Source organism: Oncorhynchus nerka, linkage group LG5, assembly GCF_034236695.1.
Source record: "Oncorhynchus nerka isolate Pitt River linkage group LG5, Oner_Uvic_2.0, whole genome shotgun sequence".
NCBI lineage: Eukaryota > Metazoa > Chordata > Actinopteri > Salmoniformes > Salmonidae > Oncorhynchus > Oncorhynchus nerka.
Genome location: NC_088400.1, coordinates 38,162,105 through 38,169,550, shown reverse-complemented (window position 1 = coordinate 38,169,550; position 7,446 = coordinate 38,162,105).

Genomic DNA, 7,446 nt, shown 5'->3' with positions numbered 1-7,446 from the left:
TATGGTTGTGGGTGTGATTCTACTGTCTCTGTATCAGAGTATGGCTGTGAGGGTGATTCTACTGTCTCTGTATCAGAGTATGGCTGTGAGGGTGATTCTACTGTCTCTATATCAGAGTATGGTTGTGGGTGTGATTCTACTGTCTCTGTATCAGAGTATGGCTGTAGGGGTGATTCTACGGTCTCTATATCAGAGTATGGTTGTGGGTGTGATTCTACTGTCTCTGTATCAGAGTATGGCTGTGAGGGTGATTCTACTGTCTCTATATCAGAGTATGGCTGTGAGGGTGATTCTACAGTCTCTGTATCAGAGTATGGCTGTGAGGGTGATTCTACTGTCTCTATATCAGAGTATGGCTGTGAGGGTGATTCTACTGTCTCTATATCAGAGTATGGTTGTGACGGTGATTCTGTGAGGGTGATTTCTGTCTCTATATCAGAGTATGGCTGTGAGGGTGATTCTACTGTCTCTTTATCAGAGTATGGCTGTGAGGGTGATTCTACTGTCTCTGTATCAGAGTATGGCTGTGAGGGTGATTCTACTGTCTCTGTATCAGAGTATGGCTGTGAGGGTGATTCTACTGTCTCTATATCAGAGTATGGCTGTGACGGTGATTCTACTGTCTCTATATCAGAGTATGGCTGTGAGGGGATTCTACTGTCTCTGTATCAGAGAGTATGGCTGTGAGGGTGATTCTACTGTCTCTGTATCAGAGTATGGCTGTGAGGATGATTCTACTGTCTCTGTATCAGAGTATGGCTGTAGGGTGATTCTACTGTCTCTGTATCAGAGTATGGCTGTAGGGGTGATTCTACGGTCTCTATATCAGAGTATGGCTGTAGGGGTGATTCTACTGTCTCTGTATCATAGTATGGCTGTGAGGGTGATTCTACTGTCTCTATATCAGAGTATGGTTGTGGGTGTGATTCTACTGTCTCTGTATCAGAGTATGGCTGTAGGGGTATGGCTGTGAGGGTGATTCTACTGTCTCTGTATCATAGTATGGCTGTGAGGGTGATTCTACTGTCTCTATATCAGAGTATGGTTGTGGGTGTGATTCTACTGTCTCTGTATCAGAGTATGGCTGTAGGGGTGATTCTACGGTCTCTATATCAGAGTATGGTTGTGGGTGTGATTCTACTGTCTCTGTATCAGAGTATGGCTGTGAGGGTGATTCTACTGTCTCTGTATCAGAGTATGGCTGTGAGGGTGATTCTACTGTCTCTGTATCAGAGTATGGCTGTGAGGGTGATTCTACTGTCTCTATATCAGAGTATGGCTGTGAGGGGGATTCTACTGTCTCTGTATCAGAGTATGGCTGTGAGGGTGATTCTACTGTCTCTGTATCAGAGTATGGCTGTGAGGATGATTCTACTGTCTCTGTATCAGAGTATGGCTGTAGGGGTGATTCTACTGTCTCTGTATCAGAGTATGGCTGTAGGGGTGATTCTACGGTCTCTATATCAGAGTATGGCTGTAGGGGTGATTCTACTGTCTCTGTATCATAGTATGGCTGTGAGGGTGATTCTACTGTCTCTATATCAGAGTATGGTTGTGGGTGTGATTCTACTGTCTCTGTATCAGAGTATGGCTGTAGGGGTGATTCTACGGTCTCTATATCAGAGTATGGTTGTGGGTGTGATTCTACTGTCTCTGTATCAGAGTATGGCTGTGAGGGTGATTCTACTGTCTCTGTATCAGAGTATGGCTGTGAGGGTGATTCTACTGTCTCTATATCAGAGTATGGCTGTGACGGTGATTCTACTGTCTCTATATCAGAGTATGGCTGTGAGGGGGATTCTACTGTCTCTGTATCAGAGTATGGCTGTGAGGGTGATTCTACTGTCTCTGTATCAGAGTATGGCTGTGAGGATGATTCTACTGTCTCTGTATCAGAGTATGGCTGTAGGGGTGATTCTACTGTCTCTGTATCAGAGTATGGCTGTAGGGGTGATTCTACGGTCTCTATATCAGAGTATGGCTGTAGGGGTGATTCTACTGTCTCTGTATCATAGTATGGCTGTGAGGGTGATTCTACTGTCTCTATATCAGAGTATGGTTGTGGGTGTGATTCTACTGTCTCTGTATCAGAGTATGGCTGTGAGGGTGATTCTACTGTCTCTGTATCATAGTATGGCTGTGAGGGTGATTCTACTGTCTCTATATCAGAGTATGGTTGTGGGTGTGATTCTACTGTCTCTGTATCAGAGTATGGCTGTAGGGGTGATTCTACGGTCTCTATATCAGAGTATGGTTGTGGGTGTGATTCTACTGTCTCTGTATCAGAGTATGGCTGTGAGGGTGATTCTACTGTCTCTATATCAGAGTATGGCTGTGAGGGTGATTCTACAGTCTCTGTATCAGAGTATGGCTGTGAGGGTGATTCTACTGTCTCTATATCAGAGTATGGCTGTGAGGGTGATTCTACTGTCTCTATATCAGAGTATGGTTGTGACGGTGATTCTACTGTCTCTATATCAGAGTATGGCTGTGAGGGTGATTCTACTGTCTCTGTATCAGAGTATGGCTGTGAGGGTGATTCTACTGTCTCTGTATCAGATTATGGTTGTGGGGGTGATTCTACTGTCTCTATATCAGAGTATGGTTGTGGGTGTGATTCTACGGTCTCTATATCAGAGTATGGCTGTGAGGGTGATTCTACTGTCTCTGTATCAGAGTATGGCTGTGAGGGTGATTCTACTGTCTCTATATCAGAGTTTGGCTGTGAGGGTGATTCTACTGTCTCTATATCAGAGTATGGCTGTGAGGGTGATTCTACTGTCTCTGTATCAGAGTATGGCTGTGACGGTGATTCTACTGTCTCTGTATCAGAGTATGGCTGTGAGGATGATTCTACTGTCTCTGTATCAGAGTATGGCTGTGAGGGTGATTCTACTGTCTCTATATCAGAGTATGGCTGTGACGGTGATTCTATTGTCTCTATATCAGAGTATGGCTGTGAGGGTGATTCTACTGTCTCTGTATCAGAGTATGGCTGTGAGGGTGATTCTACTGTCTCTGTATCAGAGTATGGCTGTGAGGGTGATTCTACTGTCTCTATATCAGAGTATGGCTGTGAGGGTGATTCTACTGTCTCTATATCAGAGTATGGCTGTGAGGGTGATTCTACTGTCTCTGTATCAGAGTATGGCTGTGAGGGTGATTCTACTTTCTCTATATCAGAGTATGGCTGTGGGGGTGATTCTACTGTCTCTGTATCAGAGTATGGCTGTGGGGGTAATTCTACTGTCTCTGTATCATAGTATGGCTGTGGGGGTGATTCTACTGTCTCTGTATCATAGTATGGCTGTGGGGGTGATTCTACTGTCTCTATATCAGAGTATGGCTGTGGGGGTGATTCTACTGTCTCTGTATCATAGTATGGCTGTGAGGGTGATTCTACTGTCTCTGTATCAGAGTATGGCTGTGGGGGTGATTCTACTGTCTCTGTATCAGAGTATGGCTGTGAGAGTGATTCTACAGTATGTCTCTAGTCATTCTCACTGCCGCTCAGCAGGTAATACACTCACTACATCAACATTATGAGGTCATTGCATCTCATCTGTGTAGAAAACCCCTTTCCTCCTCATTTCTCAAGCCGATGGAGCCCATGCAAAGCAGCAGTCATTCCACCTTCCTGTCGGTGGTCGGGAGGAGGGCGATATGTTAGCAGCCAGCATGTCCGCCACGCTCCCGGGCCTGGCCTAGCCGCTTCAGCAGAACAGGGGGGTAACAGAAAGGGCCGTTAGCAAGGCGAGATGCAGCCTGCCTGAACACTAATCGAGGACTGTGAATGTGATTGCACGTTAAAGCCCGATTAGACCCAGCCAGGGATGGTGGTTTGGGGGGGGGGGGGGGGGGGAGGGGACAGAGGCTAGCTCCATGATGATGAATAGATCAGGATCCATTCAGCAGGATTTAGGGCGGGGAGACGTCAGTCAGCTAGGCAGGGAGACTCGCGGCTAGGGGGAAGTGGAGGGAGTGAGGGGGCTCTGTGGCCGCGGAGGTTCTCTCTGCCTCCACCCACCACCGTGGCTCAATAATCGAAGCAGGCTGTTTGACTGGGGGTCAGCACAAGGCTGTGATCTCTCCCCAGCAGTCGTTAAAATCCATCACGCCCACAGCGGATACAGACTGAGATGCATAGCCGATAGGGCTTCATCAGAGAAATCTGCTGGTCGAATAAGGATCCCGCATCGATCCGGCCTCACCTCTCCATAACCCTTGAACTCTGGCCTCTATCACTCAGGGCAAACGAGTTTAGAGGCTTGACAGTACATTGAATAAGGGTGCATTCACACCAAATTGTTTTGGAGCGTTTAGGTGCTTTTCCCCCTAAGTTTAGTTTGTTTGTACTAGTGTGAACACTCTGTCCGCACTCAGGAAGAGCGATTTAAACAATTCAGCGCGGTACGCTGTAAAAGGGTGGTCTGATTCCATTCGACTAAACAATGCACCCTGGTTCACTCTAAAAGGGTGGTCTGATTCCATTCGACTAAACAATGCACCCTGGTTCACTCTAAAAGGGTGGTCTGATTTCATTTGACTAAACAATGTACCGTGGTTTACTCTAAAAGGGTGGTCTGATTTCATTCGACTAAACAATGCACCGTGGTTCACTCTAAAAGGGTGGTCTGATTTCATTTGACTAAACAATGCACCGTGGTTTACTCTAAAAGGGTGGTCTGATTTCATTAGACTAAACAATGCACCGTGGTTTACTCTAAAAGGGTGGTCTGATTTCATTCGACTAAACAATGCACCGTGGTTCATCCTAAAATTATCCCAGAAACCCTAGACCCACTCCAATTTGCCTTCCTCCCTAACAGATCCACAGATGACGCAATCTCTATTGCACTCCACACTGCCCTTTCCCACCTGGACAAAAGGAATACCTATGTGAGAATGCTATTCATTGACTACAGTTCAGCGTTCAACACCGTAGTGCCCTCAAAGCTCATCACTAAGCTAAGGACCCTGGGACTAAACAACTCCCTGTGCAACTGGATCCTGGACTCCGCCCCCAGGTGCTAAGGGTAGGTAACAACGCATTCGCCACGCTGATCCTCAACACAGGGGCCCCTCAAGGGTGTATTCTCTTTCCCCTCCTGTACTCCCTGTTCACTCATGACTGCACGGCCAGGCACAACTCCAACACCATCATTAAGTTTGCTGATGACACAACAGTGGTAGGCCTGATCACAGACAACGACGAGAGAGTCTATAGGGAGGAGGTCAGAGACCTGGTCTTGTGGTTCCAGGACAACAACCTCTCCCTCAACGTGATCAAGACAAAGGAGATGATTGTAGACTAAAATAGGACTGAGCACGCCCCCAATCTCATCGACGTTGCTGCAGTGGAGCAGGTTGAGAGCTTCAAGTTCCTTGGTTTCCACATCACCAACAAACTAACATGGTCCAAGCACACCAAGACAGTCGTGAAGAGGACACAACAAAACCTATTCCCCCTCAGGAGACTGAAAAGACTTAGCATGGGTCCTCAGATCCTCAAAAGGTTCTGCAGCTGCACCATCGAGAGCATGGTTGCATCACTACCTGGTATGGCAACTGCTCAGCCTCTCACTGCAAGGCACTACAGAGGGTAGTGCGTACAGCCCAATACATCACTGAGGCCAAGCCTCCTGCCATCCAGGACCTCTACACCAGGTGGTGTCAGAGGAAGGCCCTAAAATTGTCAAAGACTCCACCCACCCTAGTCATAGACTCTTCTCTCTGTTACCACACGGCAAGCGGTACCCGAGCACCAAGTCTTGGTCGAAGAGGCTTCTACCCCCAAGCCATAAGACTCCTGAGCATCTAATCAAATGGCTACCGAGACTATTTGCTGCTACTCTCTGTTGTTATCATCTATTCATAGTCACTTTAATAACTCTACCTACATGTACATATTACCTCAACTAAACCCCCCTGTATATAGTCTTGGGGTTGTTATTTTACTGCTGCTCTTTAATTACATGTTACTTTTATTTCTTATTCTTATTCATATTTTTTTTTCAAACTGCATAGTTGGTTAGGGGCTCGTAAGTAAGCATTTCACTGTAAGGTCTCCACCTGTCGTATTCGGCGCATGTGACTAATAAAATTTGATTTGATTTGTGTAGCAGCACATTTATAAACTCATTTGATGCCACCCGGCACAGTCAGAAGAGGACTGGCAACTCCTTAGAGCCTGGTTCCTCTATAGTTCTTCCTAGGTTCCGGCCTTTCTAGGGAGTTTTTCCTAGAAGCCGGGCTTCTCCATCTGCATTGCTTGCTGTTTGGGGTTTTCGGCTGGGTTTCTGTATAGCACTTTGTGACATCGGCTGACGTAAAAAGGTCTTTATAAATGCATTTGATAGATTGATTGAGATTAGGGGAGATCGGGATATAGGCTACTGAATTGCTCTGTTTCCTCCCATATGTTGTTGGAAGACCAAAGGGAAAGTAATATGAAGTGTGGGATACATGGCTCGTTTTTTGAATCTGAATCAAACTATAGCTCACAACTATGTGAAAACGCACTAAGAGGATGGATCTAAAATGTCTATTTATCAAAAGGATGACATTTCCTCTCAGTTCTATTTCCCTGTTGATGTGGGTTTGTTTGGGGACACGTTTGTGTTGAAGCACAGATATTTTGAACCACTGATTATTACACAAACACTGCCTGGTGCAATTAGCACAGCAAGCAGTGTCAAACACAGCAACACAAACACACACTCTGGTTGCTGCTCTCTCACTCTCTGTCTCTATCTATCTCTCTCTGTCTGTCTGTCTGTCTGTCTGTCTGTCTGTCTGTCTGTCTGTCTGTCTGTCTGTCTGTCTGTCTGTCTGTCTGTCTGTCTGTCTGTCTGTCTGTTCTGTCTGTCCGTCCGTCCGTCCGTCCGTCCCTCCCTCCCTCCCTCCCTCCCTCCCTCCCTCCCTCCCTCCCTCCCTCCCTCCCTCCCTCATTCTCTCACTCTCATTCTCTCTCTCTCATTCTCTCATTCTCTCTCTCACACTCTCTCTCATTCTCTCACTCCCTCTCTCATTGCTCTCTATCTAGCTCCCCATCTCCCTCTCTCTCTATCTCTCTCCCTCCCCTCTCTCTCTCTCTCCCCTCTCTCTCCCCTCTCTCTCTCTCTCTCTCTCTCTCTCTCTCTCTCTCTCTCTCTCTCTCTCATTATCTCTCTCGCTCCCTATATCCACTCTTCCTCCCCTCTCCCTCCTCTCTCTCCTGTCTCTCTCCCCTCTCCCTCCTCTCTCTCCTGTCTCTCTCCCCTCTCTCGCTACCTCTCTCTCATTCACTCTCTCGCTCCCCTCTCCCTCCTCTCTCCCCTCTCACCTCTCTCCCTCTCTCTCCCTCTCTACCCCTCCCTCTCTCCCTTCTCCCTCTCACCTCTCTCTCTCTGTGTTTGTGCGTGTACCATGTCCATGTGTATTTGTGTTTGAAGGAGAGTGTTTCTT